Source organism: Triturus cristatus, chromosome 6 (genome assembly GCF_964204655.1).
Source record: "Triturus cristatus chromosome 6, aTriCri1.1, whole genome shotgun sequence".
NCBI classification, from domain to species: Eukaryota; Metazoa; Chordata; class Amphibia; order Caudata; family Salamandridae; genus Triturus; species Triturus cristatus.
Window position 1 is genome coordinate 1655042752 of NC_140589.1, and position 17730 is coordinate 1655060481.

A 17730-nucleotide genomic window follows, 5' to 3' on the forward strand; every position below is an offset into this window, starting at 1 on the left:
TTGAACAACACCAAAGACTCATCCACTGCAATTTGTTTCCCAGGAGCATAGATCTCAGGAAATCGATCAACAAAGTGATCAAGGACAGGCATAATCTTAAAAAGACGGTCACAGTCAGGGTGATCTCGTGGCAACGCTAAACCATTATCAACAAAATGCATCATCCGAAGCAGTAGCAAATACCTGTCACGACTCATGACTGCCGGAAAAATAGACGTTGTCATCAAGGGACTGCTAGACCAATATGAAGACATTGATGGCTTCCTTAGCAAGCCCGTCAAAAAAGTTAAACCCAAGAACTTCTTCATCTCTTCAACATTTGTGGGAGTCCACCGGGTAGCTCTAGAGTGTGGCTTAAGACTGGCACAGTTGTGCCTCAAAAACTGTTCGGCATACAAATTAATCTGCTCAACAATCTCTGCAAAAAACACATCGTCCATAAACAACTGAAAAAAATTGACCGGCAAAAAGTTTTCAGTATTCACTCTAGACCCTGGAACACCAGTAAACTCTGGCAATGCCGGCTGCACCATGCCAGGGGCAACCCAGAGGTCATCACTTTCAAAGGGAAGCCTTGCAGCCCCAGCCTGCAGCCCAGAAGCCTCTTGCCGCACTACACCAACGGGAAGCCTTGCAGCCCCAGCCTGCAACCCAGATGCCTCTTGCCGCACTATCGGCACATCAGTCTCCTCCTCTAACACAGGCACTTCATCCGCACTAAGAGTATCTTCATCATCCGATGACTCCATACGGAGAGACAACTCACTGCCAGAATCGTCCCCTGCCTCCTCTCCCTCAGATGCAGAGTCAGTCTCTGAACCAATATCAGAGGAAGACTCAAACAGCAAACCAACAACCTGCTGAGCAGTCATCCTGCGGCTAGCCATTATACTTACTAAGATAGAAGACTGCACAAACAAGTCAACAACAACCAACAATGTGCAAACCAAGTAAGTAAAGAAATGTGTACCTTTATCACAAAGATCAATGTACTCAAAAACTATACAATCCAATTACAAGAGACAGCTGCACTCACCAGAAACCAACTCTGCAGTGACACAGCAAAAACCAACGATATCAAACTAGAAAGAAGAAAAAAAAACAAATTACTCACAAGACAACAAAATACACATCGAGCCCCAATGCAAAAAGTTTTTGACACTCAAAAAACAAACATACTGCTATTATTACACCATTTGCAAAAAAAATTCATGCAGAGAAATCAAACACATTTACATTGTACAAAAAAGAGTCTCTTACCAAACTACACAAACAGCAGAACCGCCAGAAACAACTCGGCAAACAGAAAAGAGCAAAAGCCTTCACCTAGAACAAAAAATTAAAAAAAAAAAAACATTACTATTGCGATTCACAAAAAATAAAACAATAAACATTACAACATGCTATATTACTACCCAAATGGTCAATCGGGTTATGTTCCAGGTGGGGCAGAAAACAGCAGGGAAAAAACAGAAGGGAAAAAAAGGCTACTCTGTCCCGGGGTGGGTGGCCCAAATACATATTATAAAAATTGCCCCCTGGAAGCGACACAAAGGGGTTTTCTGCCCCACCCTGGGGCCAGAAAAGTCTGTGGAGTAATTATCCCCCAGGGAAGCGACCCATAACAATATTACGAAATTCCGTGGTGTCTAGTGGGCTTTTCTGCCCCCCCTGGGGGCAGAAACGGACCGAAAGTGGACCGATCTGCCCCCAGGGGGGGCAGAAAAGTTTGTGCACAAATTCTCCCCCAGGGAAGCGACCCTTGCCCAAGGGGTCGCTTCCCATAACAAAATGACGAAATTCCCTGGTGTCTAGTGGGCTTTTCTGCCCCCCCCAGGGGGCAGAAACGGACAGAAAGTGGACCGATCTGCCCCCAGGGGGGGCAGAAAAGTCTGTGCTCAAATTCTCCCCCAGGGAAGCGACCCTTGCCCAAGGGGTCGCTTCCCATAACTATATAACAAAATTCCCTGGTGTCTAGTGGGCTTTTCTGCCCCCCCCGGGGGCAGAAACGGACCGAAAGTGGACCGATCTGCCCCCAGGGGGGGCAGAAAAGTCTGTTCTGAAATTCTCCCCCAGGGAAGCGACCCTTGCCCAAGGGGTCGCTTCCCATAACGACATGACAAAATTCCCTGGTGTCTAGTGGGCTTTTCTGCCCCCCCTGGGGGCAGAAACGGACCAAAAGTGGACCGGTCTGCCCCCAGGGGGGGCAGAAAAGTCTTTCAAATATTCACCCCCAGGGAAGCGACCCTTGCCCAAGGGGTCGCTTCCAAAATGGCCAAAAACATCATCCCTGGGGTCTAGTGGGGGCATTCCTGTCCCACGATCGCGACGCTGTGCGCGATCGTGGGACAGGAATGCCCAGCATTGAGACATCAGGGGAGAGGAAATACTCTTTCCTCTCCCCCGATGCCTCAAGGCCCTGAAATTCCGCCCCCCCCCCGCAACACAGCACCACAACACTTACCCTTCCCGTTGGACGCGCTGGAAGAAATGAATTCCAGCGCGTCCAACGCTTCCTGATGACGCCGGCGCGCGCTGTGCGCGCTGACGTCACCAGGAAGCGTGGGGGGGCTCGGGGGTGGCAGCGGAAACTCTTCCGCTGCCACCCCCTCTGTGGGGGCACGATCGATGCCCCAGGGGGGGAGCGCCAGCGCTTCCCCCAGGGGCTGTGCTCATGACGGAGCGGTTCCGTCATGAGCACAGCTCAACCGATGCTCATGACGGAACCGTTCCGTCATGAGCATCGAAGGGGTTAAATACAACATTGTCCCCTTATAAACAAATAAAAAGTAAACACAAAAAATGCACAATAAAAACTAAATCACATTAAATAATTATTTTTAAATTTCAGAGGAAATTAAGCATTGCAAGACCTTGCAAATGAAGACCTTGTGCTCAAATCCTTCACAATAGAACTCGAAGAAAGAATGTCTTCATTAGAGGACAATTACAAATATGACTCATCAGACCCATGAGAAACCTCATTGGAACAAAACCTGATAGACTCAGCAGAGAAAGCACCAAGAGTGGAATGATGTGCAGTTTTCTCCTGAGAGGCAACCCACCAGGAACTTCCCTCACTATGCTCAGTAAAACCAAACCCCTTTGTTTTTGGCAGCTGTTATCTTTGAAGCTTGTTCCTGAGTAACTTTCACCAGGCTCCTACTGCTCCACCACCTGCTACCTTCCAAAAAAAAGAGTACTTTTAGAGACCCTAACCACCTTAACAGGTAGTGTAAACTTTGACTCTCCTTTTCTAACCCTATACACTTTTTTAATGAGAACCCAGTCACCAACTGAATACTCAATCACCTTAGTAGTATTCTTATTACAAAACTATCTAGTAATTGCTTCATGTTTCTCATAATTTCTCATATTACCAGTCAGCCTTTACTTTGGTGTTATGGGAAAATTCTCGGACTCACCCAGGACACAACGCATCTGAGCAGTCACTTGAGCAACAATTTGAACAGAGATACACCGGTGGTACTTTGTGGTATAGTGTGATAGTTCCAAACCTTCTCTGTCAGAAAACTTTCAACTTGCAGGCCAGCCGATAAGGCAGTTTGCACTCCTTCCTTCAAAAATGTGTTGACACGTTCTACCAAACCAATAGAAGTTGGAGAGTACAAAGCCACCTGCAAATGTTTAATGCCTAGACTGTTCATAAATTGAAGCATTTGATGGGACTTGAACTGAGTACCATTATCAGTTACAAGTTCATTATGTGGTCATTTAATGTAAGAAAATTTGTTCAGAAAAGTAATGACAGATGTGGTGTCAGGTTTCAAGACAAAACTAAAATTAATCAATTTTTAACCCCTTCCATGCTCATGACGAGCCCAGCTTGTCATGAGTCACAGTGGAGCTGTGCTCATGACGAGCTGGGCTCGTCATAACGGCCGCGGTCTGCCCACGCGCGATTGATTCCCCGCCTGTGCGGGAGAATTAATCAGTGGGCGGGGTCGTGACGAGCCCAGCTGATCATGAGCACAGCTCCACTGTGACTCATGACGAGTTGGGCTCGTCACGAGCACCGCGGCGCCGCAGCTACCCCCTACCCCCATGCCGTGGGGCAATTACCCCCGCGGCGAAGGAGTTAAAGATAGTCCACCATAACTATCATATACCTCTTATTGCTTGGAAGAGTTCAAAACGACCCGCAAAGTCAAGTGCAATTTTATCCAATGGTGCACCTGGTAAAGGAACCATATGTAAATTAGATTCCGTGGACTTTCAATGTTTGTCAGAAACCAAACAAGTACTACATCCTGACACCCATCTGTTAACCTGAGCATCAAATCCGGGCCACAATAATATGGCTTCAAATTACAAATAGTAGCTGTAATCTCCAAGTGATCTTCAAATTGGTGGATGGAACAGCTAATGATGAAGAAAAAACCCCTGAACCACGGATAACTCATCTGAAACCTATGCAAATACTTTGAGTACAGATTACAGATTCCTTTCCTGAGGCCAACCATTGTTGACATGTTTAATGACCTGTTGAAGAATAAGGTCATCATTTAGAGCATTTAACCAAACCTCTCTGGAAATAGAAACTTGTTTTTCTGCAAAATCTCCAATAAGAGCATCAACACATTCAACTTCCTCCTCAGATTCAAACAACTCATCATCAGCAAGAGGCATTCTAGAAAGGCAGCCCGCTCTGGCGTTCTTCCCACCAGGAAGATAATGAATAGTAAAGTTGTTTTCATGCAACTTGGATAAAATACGAAGCAACCTCGCAGAAGCCTTACCCGTACCATTGCCATTAAGTAAATAAATAAGGGGTTTGTGGTCTGTGAAAATTTTAAATTGTGTACCCCACAAATACTTCTTAAACTTTTCAATTGCCCATGTACACGCTAACGCTTCTTTCCCAATTGTGCTGTAGTTCAACTCAGCGGAACTCAAAGGATGGGAAGCAAATGGAATTGTGTGCTCCTTGTTGTCCACCCACTGAGACAAAAATTTCACCTAATCCTAATTGACTGGCATCCACAGTCAAAAAATATGTCTGCCCAGCTGTAAATGCCGATAAAATAGGAGCTGAAGTAATAAGAGATTTAATCTTCGAGAAAGCCTCATTCGCTGCATCAGACCATTAAAAAACGTGGCCTTTTCTTAACAGATCTCACAAAGGTTGTACCACCTTAGCATACCCATGAATATAACATAATTTATCATAAGCCTAAAAATGAGTGAAGTGCATCTTTGTTGCGTGGTGGAATTGAATCTTGAATAGCACAAACAAGGGACATTTTGGGTTTTACGCCCTGATCTGAGATGCAGTGGCCAAGGTAATTAAACTGACTGACCATACATTTACACTTCTCCTTCCTGTGGATGATACCTATATTCTCAAAAACATTAAGAACCCTTTCCAAAATTAAATTGTGCTCCTTAGCACATTCAGCAAAAATAAGTACATTGTCCTGGAATGCCTGCACACCCTGGATGCCTCCCAAAACAGTATCCATAAACCTTTTAAATACACTTGCTATAGAGGCCAGCCTAAAAGGCATGCGTAAGAACTTAAACGCTCCAAAAGGTGTAATAAATGTGGTAAGATCCTGGCTTTCTACACAAGTGGTGTTTGATGATAAGTTGATCTGAGGTCGAGCAACAAAAAAACATTGGCTCCCCAAAATTTGCTAAAAGATCCTGCACTTTGGGTAGCAGGTGGCAGTTGATGACAATGTTTTTGTTGAGAGTGCATAAGTCCACAAAAGATGAGTCTCACCTGTCTTTTTCTTCATGATAACAACTGGACTGACCTATTCAGATTGGTCAGCTGGCTGAATAATTCCTTCACTGCATAGTTTATCAAGAAGATCTTTGAGATCCATCCTAATGCTTAAAGATACCGACCCAACCTTGTGCACTACAAGGATGGCGCCTTCCTTGAGCTTAATTAAGTGCTCAAACTTTGAAATATTTCCTATTTTATTACTGAAAATACCTTGAAATTTGTTAATAACGCTATCCAAATTCACATCACCATCAGAGTCAACAAAAGAGATGGGATGATCAGCCAATACAATGGTATTCTCTGCACCAGGTATTATCATGATTCCAAGTCAGACCAAGTCTTGTCACCCTATAATGTTCCTGCCTTTGATTGCAACATACATCTTCGTCGTAATCTGCCTTCCTAAACAGGACAAAGAATCAACAAAATACCCCAGCATGTCAATGTCTTGTTCACCAAAGGCTTTAGGGTCAATATCAGTTTTAGTCAGCAGTCTTGAACTCAATGGCATAACTTTGTCCGCCAAGTTCACTTATAGTGCAGTGACACTTTCCCAAGCCATCAAACACATTATTCCCAAAAAATACTCTGTCCTAGGGCATTTCCAGATAGTGTGCTAAAAAGTCCCTTCTTGGTGTATTCTCTCATACATCTATCACTGTCAGCCTTACCAAATATAAGCATCTCTGTGTTCGTACAGGGCCTGTATTGCACTAATCAGAAACCAGCCCGCATAGCACCCTCCCTTGGATACCATTGTGACTCTTCCTATTTTGACTGGAAGAAATCCAATGTATGTGTAGCAATATTTGCTAACGAAGGTTAGACCTTGGATACAGTAATAGGTTGCAGAGTACTCTCCAGTAATCTATATTCTAGTGATGAGGCATCCTGTGCAGTCCCTGTCAAGTTTACGAGTTTTGTTTAAGCCTGTCAGAATTATAGATAATGAAAGATTTCATTTTTGTGTACTTCAAATGTGTTCAGACATTGCCTTGACAGTCATCAGGCCCTTCTTTACTTACACAACCCCAATTTCTTATCAAATTCCAGGCCACAAACCCTTTTTAGTTGCTCACGGTCAGGCAATAGGAGTAAGCACAATAGTGGAGTGGTTTGTGAGCACAGCTTCCCTTTTCACCAATCTTAGGCCAGCTGGCTGTAAGGTGTCCTTTTTCTCACAGTGCATGTTAATCTGAAGAGGGCTCCTGAAGGGGGGTGGGCGATTCCCAGTCTTTAAAGATTATCAATTTGGAAGCCCAATACCATTTACTGATATTGGGCATTGCAAGCCCACCTTCATACATTCCACATAAGACTGACCATTAAGATTCTGCGAGAACTGTCTTACAATAGCAGTGGGCATTATTTAGGATAAGTCTATTTGTCTAAAAAAAAGTCTACCCCAACCCAGTATGGAGTGTTGTGAAGTACACATATCAATTTAGGCAGAGAAATACTTTTATGTAAAGTTGTGTGACCCATTAATGATAGGAAGCTTCTCCTTGTGTGCTATGTCAAACTGGAATTTATTAAGGATTTTCAATAAATTCTCTTCCAAGAAACTTTCCCTGTCATCCATTACAAATACATATACACATTTAAACCCTGTGTTTTGACCTCAAAGGAGGTTTAATAATTGGTGAGAGGGTTTACATCGTTACTGAGAACAAACGAGATTTATCACAGTCAATCAAGCATTCCGAGTAACTATGAAATTATCTTAGCAATGCCCAGGGTCCTAAATATGGATCACTGATATAATATCAATGCACAAAACATCAAAGCAGGAAGATATTGGAAATGAAATATAGGTAACAAAAATATTGACTTCCTATAATGAAATTGTAAAAATACAAATATCGAGCACACAAATATCATTGTTAAAAATATCAATTTTCACATACATAGAATACAAAAATAGCAGTAACATAAATATTGCTACCTTTAAATGAAATAGAATATGTCAAAAATATCAATTCACACAATATCGACTAAAGTATTATCAGCAAAATAAATAAATAATCATTAATGAATAATAAAAAAAACAGTTTTTACAAAAAACGATTGCTTCAAATAACCCAAAACATTTCATACACTTATTTAAATTAAATAGAAATACATTACATCACAAAATATTAACAATAAAACTCCCGCCAAGTAATAACATTAACTACAAACATTTAAACCCCAACCTAAATATTAACAAATATATATATATATATATATATATATATATAATATTGTAATGACAAACTTTAGATCTCCCCTGGACCAAGGAATATACCGTCACTTTCCCAGGGAGAGAATATCAGTTCCAAACTTATGGAATATAACATATACACAGCACTTCCTAAGGTGGGCAAACTTTCAACACTCCCCCAAAGGCAAGGCAAGAAAACAATAATTTGCGCATCACTTGTCAGGAGTAGCACCAACTTCCTATAACACAATTACCTGCTAGAAGGGAATTCACCCATCCTTCTACAACAGAATACTTGGCCAAGAAGAGTCCACACCTCCTGCTACAAGGAAAAGACGAATTGGTATATCTGGGATGTATTTATTAGTAAATAGCACCACACAGTAAGCCAAATGCACCTATAATAGCAGACTCTAACATATCATTAGTATGATTGAAACACAATCAATGCAAATATATATATGTAGAAATATATATGTATGGATATAAGAATCAGAAATAAGAATGAAAGGAGAGAATCAGTAATGAATCAAGAGACAGTTAGTAGCAGAGACACCTCACCTAATGCTCCATCATTTCACCCCACTTTGTTCAAGGGGAGTCCATTGCTTTAACCGGGCGAAAGCTCAGAGGTGACACCACTTTCCGTGACAACACGTCTGCTCCACGGATGAACTCCCACCAGGCCAGTGTAGACTCTCCTTTTTAATACACATTCAAAACACAGCGAAGCTTCTAGCAAGCCCGCCCCCTCGTTCTCATGAGAGCCCGTACCAGCTTGCTCTAAGGTCACAGCAATGGTTGATCAGGCCTTTGCTATGGCTACGAGTCAAACCATGTACATTCCTCTGATAAGAACCAGCTCTCTCTAGTCAGTAAAAACAGGAGGAAAACAAAACATGCCCTCCTCTTCGTGCAGGCACAGAAAATGGCTTCAACATGAAAATGGAGTTAGTTAAGCCATGCACACAAAGGCCCAAAGCAAAATGGAATCAGAAAAGCAAGGATGCACCTATAATTCTCATCCAAACAACTTACAAGCACCACTGTGCACACAAAAAAGTTTGAAGCAAGGTAAAGTCAGAAGGCAGAATGACATTAGACCACGTCAAAGCCAATAGGTCAAAGCCATAATTCACCTAACCCAAAAAACATTATACACTTAATCCCTCAGTATACAACATTGAGCACATGTGTGCACCACCACCCACAAGACTGCACCTCAACATCCCATACCTTCTATTCTTGGAAAGACTATTCCACTAAAAGGCAGAAGAAAAGCAGGCATATGCAAACCCATCCTACATTAAGGCTAAGGTAACATAACACACTTAAGTCATTACAAAATGGTGGTGGTTGAGGGTCATCATAGGGTGTCAGACCACAAAAGTGGCTCATTCACTACATTGCACCCCATGACCCTCGATCATCACCATTCACATATGTCAAAAACTTAATTCTTAAACTAAAGGCACAACTATGAATGAAGCACTGCATCTCTTAACTGCAAAACTGGAATCATTACAAAGCAAATAGCAACTGTATATCATAACTGAAAAACAAAACTATCATTGAAGCAATGCATATCTCAATGGAAGCAAAACCATATAAAACCACATTTCTAAATTAAAAGTCACAACTACTAAAAAGCACATGTTGAAACAGCAACTCATGTGTTGAAGTGGCTAAACAAAAATACATAATTCAAAACAAATCATGACTAAAAAGCAACTATGATCGAAATGCTCCATTGCAAAACTGAAAAACTCATCAAAAGTATATGATAATCACTTTAGAGCAAATAAAGACTGCATTCCCTAAATACATGTAAAAGCAATAACTCAGGTGCATCTAGAAATAGCTCATAGATATCTGGATACATGTTTAAATGAATACACAAAATAAATGAATCAAGCTCTTGAATGCTCCTAATGCCTCTAATGGTTAGACTAGAAACTCCACTGCCAAACTCATATATCGTAGCAATAGCAACTGGTTATTACTCTGCAGTCTCTAACTCAAAAAATATCTATGACGATTGCAGCAAAGCGTCTCTATTGGTCTCCATCACTAAAAACAAAAACAGTCCTTCTGTGTGTAAAAACACACAGCGTCTCCCATCGCATCTGAACTTCACGTTGATAAAACAGTTCTGGCAAAGCACATCCTGTAGTTCCCTCTTTGCTTGGAAAGAAGCAGTCCATCATGCTCTCTGGTATATATCTGCATCTGTATCTCCTTGACAAGGGAGGACCCCATCCAGTCTGGTCAGCCACAGGCATCAGCCGCCACCGTCTGGTCTGGGGATCACTCCAGGCTTGGGGGGGGGGAGGGAAGTGGGAAGTGGAGGGGGGAGGGGGGAAGAGGGAAGGCCCCACTCACACGGGAGAAGGGAGTCCCACTCACACACGGAGAACTGGGCGAATCTGAAAAAGAAACAAGCATCACTCTTCTTGCAAAAAACATTTTTCAAAAGCACACTTTTTCCGTCTTGCATTTCTAAAAGTACAGTATTCTCATTTCTGTCTCTCCTCTAGTTCTGGGGAATTGTCAAAGAATGCTACCAACGCTTTAGCCTCTGAATTCTTGGTAAAATCTCTCTTTTTCTTTACACAGCAAGAAGGGCTGGGGCAGTCTCCTTCTCTCACTTCTCTCACTGCACCCCTCACAGGTGCTGCCCCCCTTCACAAATCTCTGCGGACACCAAATGGCCCCTCGCCAAACATAACAAGCAGAGACTTCTCTGCTGTCTCTAGCTCGCACCTTATCTCCTTCAAGGCCAAGTGCCCTGCGCTCCTGTCAACTTTCATCCGCTCCTATCTGCTCTGCGACTCTCCTCATGGGGGGGGGGAAACCTGCGCCTTTGCAAGCCTCCCAGACATCTATCTCCAAGAAGCTGACACTGTCTACTGCGGAGAGGAGCTGGGATGACCCCTCCCGTAGGAATTCCTCCTCAGACTTCACAGAAAGCCTGAACTCTTCTCAGCGTTGCTGGATGATCTCATTGCAAGCCTCCCAAACATCAATCTCAAAGACGCTTTCAAATGAAGCACCAACAGTGTATTTCGTTTCTTCCCCTGTGCCACTCCCAGAACAACTCTTTACATGTATGAGAGGAAAAACAGCTTTAACCTCTCCTGACCTCCAGCAAGACTTCACATTCTTTAATCTGAAAATGCTCCCCCATTCTGTCTAACTAATTCAAGCAAATTCTTAACTGTCATTAGTCTATCACCTCATGAAAAAAAAGAAAACTAAACTGCTGTTGACATATCAAAAAGAAAAAAGCATTGGCAATATCAAAAGTCACATACCAAGTCCCATGCTACTTCTGTAACAATATCTGGGACAGTATCAGTCAAAGAAGGTATATATTTGTTCAGTTAATAATAATCAACTGTCATGCGCCAAGAATTATCACATTTGCGCACAGGCTACACAATTAGGGTCACCACATCTGTCAAGCCCTGCATGATCTCACTGATCCCTTCACACCCATCTGGCATTCTGTACTGTTTCAAATTAATTTCCTTTATAACATGGGGCACCTTCACTGGGAAATCTTGTGTTTCAAACTCCACCTCAGGACCTTCTATTAAATCCTGTGCAAACTGTTTTTCTGTCTGTACATGGCACTTAATAACCATTGCAATCTCCCATAGGCAAACCACATTTTCTCTAACTCTGTTCTGTCCAGTATCTTTTGGTGCCAGAAAGCACAGAATCATCTGCATTTGTCCAGCATCTGAATTTAAAAGTGACCTCTTCTTTCCCTGCACTGCTCTGTAACTAAAAAGGGCACATTGCACTTGAATAAACTCACCGTTGGTCTGTTTACTTTCCTGCACATTCCTTTCTGGCTGAAAAACCTCCTCAGAAGAATTCATTAAAACTGTCTGTGTAGCTCGTAGTCTGACTGCATTCTCTGTTACATTTATCACATCTGAATCATTCTGGCTGGTCAAAGTAAACAGCTTCAGAGCCTGGTACACGTTTAATTCTGTCTTCAAAGATATATTTTCAAACTGGGTATCAACTAGCTCTGTTTTCAACTCACTACGTTCTGTTAGCAAATGCTCACATGTTTGATGCATATTAACCAACACATTTAAAATAACACCGCTGTCTCTGTCTAAAATGTCATTAATCTCCTGCTGATTAACACCCTTCATCGCAACTCCGGAGTCTGTAATCTCAAGGGAGTCCCACGCATCAGGAGTATGCTCTGACATCTTACATTCACTTTGCAACTGAACACATTTTATATGCATTCCTTCACAAAAACATGAAAGGGATCCAGCCCTTTCTGCCTAACGTAGCAAGCTATTTATAAGCACTTTTTACAAAACACACTTAAACACACACATACCAATTCTGACTCAGCACAATTAGCTCACTTCACGAGCCAGCACATCATATGGACTACCCCCATTCAAATAAATCAATTGATATCTAAGAGTCTGCTTTCAATTTCTAAAAAAAACATATTTCTTCCCCTTTTAAATCAACGTTCATATCCTGCAACCGACTACGCCAAAAATGTAATGACAAACTTTAGATCTCCCCTTGACCAAGGAATGTACCGTCACTTTCCCAGAGAGAGATTATCAGTTCCAAACTTATGGAATATAACATATACACAGCTCTTCCTAAGGTGGGCAAACTTTCAACACTCCCCCAAAGGAAAGGCAAGAAAACAATAATTTGCGCATCACTTGTCAGGAGTAGCGCCAACTTCCTATAAAACAATTACCTGCTAGAAGGGAATTCACCCATCCTTCTACAAGAGAATACTTGGCCAGGAAGAGTCCACACCTCCTGCTACAAGGAAAAGACGAATTGGTATATCTGGGATGTATTTATTAGTAAATAGCACCACACAGTACGCCAAATGCACCTATCATAGCAGACTCTAACATATCAATAGTATGATTGAAACACAATCAATGCAAATATATATATGTAGAAATATATATGTATGGATATAAGAATCAGAAATAAGAAGGAAAGGAGAGAATCAGTAAAGAATCAAGAGACAGTAGCAGAGACACCTCACCTAATGCTCCATCATTTCACCCCACTTTGTTCAAGGGGAATCCATTGCTTGAACCGGGCGAAAGCTCAGAGGTGACACCACTTTCCGTGACAACACGTCTGCTCCATGGATGAACTCCCACCAGGCCAGTGTAGACTCTCCTTCTTAATACACATTCAAAACACAGCGAAGCTTCTAGCAAGCCCGCCCCCTCGTTCTCATGAGAGCCCGTACCAGCTTGCTCTAAGGTCACAGCAACGGTTGATCAGGCCTTTGCTATGGCTACGAGTCAAACCATGTACATTCCTCTGATAAGAACCAGTTCTCTCTAGTCAGTTAAAACAGGAGGAAAACAAAACATGCCCTCCTCTTCGTGCAGGCACAGAAAATGGCTTCAACATGAAAATGGAGTTAGTTAAGCCATGCACACTAAGGCCCAAAGCAAGATGGAATCAGAAAAGCAAGGATGCACTTATAATTCTCATCTACAAACTTACAAGCACCACTGTGCACACAGAAAAGTTTGACGCAAGGTAAAGTCAGAAGGCAGAATGACATTAGACCATGTCAAAGCCAATAGGTCAAAGTCATAATTCACCTAACCCAAATAACATTATACACTTAATCCCTCGGTATACAACATTGAGCACATGTGTGCACCACCACCCACAAGACTGCACCTCAACATCCCATACCTTCTATTCTTGGAAAGACTATTCCACTAAAAGGCAGAAGAAAAGCAGGCATATGCAAACCCATCCTACATAAAGGCTAAGGTAACAGAACACACTTAAGTCATTACAAAATGGTGGTGGTTGAGGGTCATCATAGGGTGTCAGACCACAAAAGTGGCTCATTCACTACAGATATATAAATTTATTTATATTCAAAACTATAAAATTATATATATTACATCAAAAATCAAACATTAATGAGTGTTTTCCATAGTAGGACCTAACTGATAAAAAAATTCTAACTAAAACTAAATCAACCAATAAAATAAACAACTTTAACCGATTAAATCAAACAAACAATTAAATCAAGAAGCTAGAATGCACACTTATTTAAACAACTAGGGGGCTGATTATGATGGCGGTGAAACCGCCACCGGCAGCCTGCCGGTGGTGGTTTCACCGCCATCATAAAGCCCTTCTCCGCCTGCCAAATTACAATGGTGGGCCAATATGCAGGCGGACGCTAAGTCCGTCTGCCACGGGTCCGCCACAGGCAATTGTTACGATTGCCTGGCAGACCCACCCTGCATCAACAATATGGTGGCGTTGCCTAACACGCACAGTCCGCCATATTACGATGCTGCCTCCCCACCAGCCGGTGAATGTCGCTGAAACCTCCATTCACAGGCTGGCGGGGATTGTATTTGGGGGCCCGTAGCGGGCCACCCTAGTGTTGGGGGAGGGGTGTGTGCACTAGGGGGTACCCGAGGTACCCCTCTACATTTACCTGCACCAGGTGGCAGGCACCACGTAGTGCCTGCCACATAGTGCAGGGATACGCAAACACAGTTTCTGACATTGCGGGTGCTGCAGCCAGCAGGACCCGCTGCAATGTCAGAAATACATGATGCGACCACTACGGTTGCGGTCGCATCGTAATCTTGTGTGAGACCGCCACAATCCAGGCGGATGGTCCCAAGCGATGTAACAACCCCCTGAATTCTTCAAAAACAACAAATGCTGCAAGACGAGGAAACTCTGCCGGATTCTCTCACCAGACCCTTATAAAAGGAATATATACATCTAAATATCTGAATAACCATGTAATGACAAACATATATTTAAACAAAAACTTAATTGTTATTAAATGTAAAATAGAAAATAAATATCAAATCACTCTTCAACTTCTATCCCTTGACATAGACTTCCTAAAAGAAAAAACTACAACGTGAAGAACTGTAAAACTGACAGAAAATAACATAAAAAACCGCAAAAAAGATATAAGCACATAAACATACATCATTTAATTAACAACTATAAATTCACCCAAATAGCAAGCAAAAATAAACCTAACAGCCTCAAACTCTAGAAACTACTGCAAGATTAACATTAAAAATGAAACTTATTGTTTTTTTCCAACCAACAGAAAAGAAAGCACCTGTTTAATAATAGTACACTCCCCAATGGAAAAGCTGCAAAACTGCATGAAACATCTAAACTGAATATACATGCAAGTATACAAAATAGAAGCAGTGGCATATTTTTACATGTAAAAAGCAAATGTAGAAATTTTAAATATTATATACATTCATACTAGTACACTACTTTCAGATACAATGACAGAAGCTGCAAAATATATAATTTCACAGAAAGGAAAGCAGTTACTGAATCACAAGGGCTACACCTGCAGCCAAGAAAGTACATCATCAGAAAATATAAACTGGAAATGTGCTAAATATTATTCTAATGCATGTTACGAGAGGGCAACTACAAAATATGTTGTTGTGACATGTAAGCGAGCAGAGCCATCCCCCAAATGTCACAGAAAGAGAAGTAAGGGAGATATTGCAGGATATAAGAGATGCAGGCGCTAGCGCCCAGAAAACCACAACCAAAGTTCTACTACCTAAAGTCCCAGAACACATAACAGGGCAACTACCATCTATCCCCATGTTGAAACAGTTAATTGTGTGAACTAAAAAAGCCACCAGGGATACCCCACCTGCCCCTAGAAGATATAAAGATATACACATACCTGAAGATTTAACAATTATGCATAATGGGGAACCTTTCTTTTACAGGACAACCTCAATAGTGAGAAATGAATCCTAATATTCTCTACAGCAGACAACATAGTAAAACTTAGCCAATGTCGAACCTGGATGATGAATGGAACCTTCAAAATGTGCCCCAAACCCTTCACTCACAAATACACCATACATCAGTGGTTCCCAAACTTTTGACTCCTGAGGACCCCCATTGAGTCACTACTGGAAGCCGGGGACCCCCAAGCAATTTGTAGGATTTAAATTTCGAACATTAAAACAGTAATTGAAAAAAAATTAACACATGTGTGCACACAAAAAAAACCTCGAATTACTAGGGATTTTAGGTGCATATTTACAAGCCCCTATCACCATGGGAACATCACTTTTTGAGACGTTCCCGTGGCGATAGGGGCTTCGCCTTATTTACAAGGCAGCATTAAGCCACTTAACGTGGCTTAACGCTGCCTTGTAAATAAGACCCCCTTTCACCCAATGCTTAGCGTGAAAGGGGTGGGCAGTGGGTGTTGCGGTGGGCGTTTCCCCTGCAACACCCATTGATTTTGACGTGGCCCCCTATTTACAAGAGCAGCGTAAATGGGAGGCAGCGCCAAAATTAAGACCAGGGAAAACCTGGTCTTAACTTGGCGAAACAAGGAGAAATGCTTCATTTCTCCTCATTTTTGCAAAACGCCTTGGATTGTTTATGTTCAGCAAGGTGGCTCTTCCTGCACATCAACAATCTTTAAAAAAAAAAATGACATTTTGAAACTTCCATGTGTGCTGCATTAAGCAGCACACATAGAAGTGACAAAACAACATTTCAAGATTTTTTATGTGCAGGAAGGGGGACCTTCCAGTACATAAACAATCTTCCCCTGTTAAGTGTAGCGCCAGCGCGGGGGAAATGCAGGGCTGCACCATATTCTTGTAAATATGGTGCAGCCCAGCGTTTCTGAAGCGGCAGAGTGTGTTGTTAAGCCAAGGTGGCTAACGACACTCGCCGCCACTTCTGTTGTATTTTATATTTAAAGAATTTGCAAGAAAACAAAAAAGTTAATGGGAAGGTTGGTGCTGCATCTCCGTGACTAACTTTTCAATGGGTGGTTTTATTTCGCAGTAAGAGGCTCCTGTTCCTGCCAGGGCCAGACTGGAAATCCAAAGCAGCCCTGGTAAAGGATTTCAGACCAGTCCCCATACGGTGCACACCAAGTGCAGTGAGTGAGCCTGACCACTACAAAGGGGGCTTTGGGAGGCTCTCCCCCCCCAAAACATTTAGGAAACAATGGTGCAGTCTACAACACACGTATCATTATATATTGAATTGTATTAGCTTTTAAAGAATAGTAGATGAAGACCTGACTATGCACCAGAATACGACAATCTTTCTGGGGGGTCTTCAATGATTCCCCCACTATCACCCTCTAACAGTACTTCTCATCTCCCCATAGCCCCTCTGTCACCTGTATTTAATTTTTTATAGCATCTCTCATACCATTGTAGGATGTCAGAGCACTTTACATCACACACATATAGAGACAGTGAATCATACGTGTAAATCAGTGTATAGAAAATGTTACATAAGGCAAAGGGGACTACAAGGTGTAGAATTCGCATGTCATTCATACTGGTAGGCATTTTTAAAGAGTGCTTGGTCTGGAGAAGCACAAACTCAGGATTGAGAACATAACACAGTGGTTAGCATTGACTTTAACAATACAAATTTATTTCCACCCAAATAAACCTTTTTAGCAGCATCAGGATAATGAAAGACTGGGGAAAAAATATAAGTCACTAACTTGTACCTTGCAGTTTGCAAGCAGCTGTTTGATGACAGATTATAGGTCACTGTGCTAGATTACGATTGTCTCTTATGAACTGCACAGTAACAAAAGAATCTCTCTGACAAAAGCAGTAACCCACTGACCTATGCATATAAAATACTGTTTTTTAAAATGCATGGTACACGATCTTTGCAGTAGGCATATTAACCCTCTGTGCTACATTAGATAAATCAA

The 17730-nt window shown here is 42.0% G+C and overlaps 1 long non-coding RNA gene across 1 annotated transcript; it reads right to left on the bottom strand.

Moving 5' to 3' along the window:
* Positions 1-8232: 8232 nt before the first annotated feature.
* Positions 8233-13138, bottom strand: LOC146821769 (uncharacterized). The gene is made up of 3 exons (XR_014962771.1): positions 13015-13138; positions 12712-12779; positions 8233-10384 (listed from the first exon to the last, which is right to left on the bottom strand). It is a non-coding gene; the product is annotated as an uncharacterized LOC146821769 (long non-coding RNA).
* Between the last annotated feature and the right edge of the window lie 4592 nt (positions 13139-17730).